The sequence below is a fragment of the Lipotes vexillifer genome, unplaced genomic scaffold (assembly GCF_000442215.2).
Source record: "Lipotes vexillifer unplaced genomic scaffold, Lipotes_vexillifer_v1.1 scaffold765, whole genome shotgun sequence".
NCBI classification, from domain to species: domain Eukaryota; kingdom Metazoa; phylum Chordata; class Mammalia; order Artiodactyla; family Lipotidae; genus Lipotes; species Lipotes vexillifer.
In genome coordinates this window covers 116,194-117,149 of record NW_006773642.1, presented here as the reverse complement: position 1 = coordinate 117,149, position 956 = coordinate 116,194, and positions in this window count along the sequence as shown.

The following is a 956-nucleotide window of genomic DNA, read 5'->3' as shown; positions in this document are numbered from 1 at the left end:
TTCCCTGGTGGCGCAGTGGTTGAGAGTCCGCCTGCCGATGCAGGGGACATGGGTTCGTGCCCCGGTCCGGGAAGATCCCACATGCCGCGGAGGGGCTGGACCCGTGAGCCGTGGCCGCTGAGCCTGCACATCCAGAGCCTGTGCTCCGCAACGGGAGAGGCTACAGCAGTGAGAGGCCCGCGTACCGCCAAAAAAAAAAAGAAAGAAAAAAAAAGTAATAGGAATAAAAGAATGTAAAATATCTCATTAACATTATCTCATTGACTATATGTTGAAATGATCATTTTTTGGATATATTGGGTTAAATAAATATATTCTCAAGTTAATTTCATCTGTTTCAGTTTTCTGTTGTAGCTACTAGACAAGTCAAAATTGCCTATATGGCTCATTTTTATAGTTCTATGGGGCAGTACTCTAGACACTCGGAATTCCACCATGGTAAAGGCCAGGGCTCACTGACTTTTGGATCCCTACACCCATCCCCTCTCTTGCATATAATAGATACGCAAGGAATGAGGGTAGAAAAGTAAAAGAATTCACAAACACCTCAAGGCTTAGAAAGAAGTGTTGATCTTAAACATGGATGCATTGATATCAACATCTGGGACCAATCCAGTTAGTTCCAACTCAAAGTCAAAGAAAGAGGGACAAGTTTGGGGAGTTTAAAGGCCCTGGTTCTGATGCTGAGCCCTAAGCAGCCAGATGATTTCACGCAACTCAACCTCCTTCTTAACTCCAACAATTGCTGCCGTGCCCGCTCCAGGAGCTTTGTGAGAGCTGAATGAGAAAATAAATAGGAGCCTACTGCAGCGACTGCTAGCACTGGAAGGGTGTGAGAAATTACCCTCCATTCCCCAGCCCCCTCCCTCGAGTTGTCTGGCTTAGATTTTCTAGAAAGCTACAGAGTATGCAGACATTGTGTTCCCAGGATTTATAGCTCGGTTTACAATGTTTTG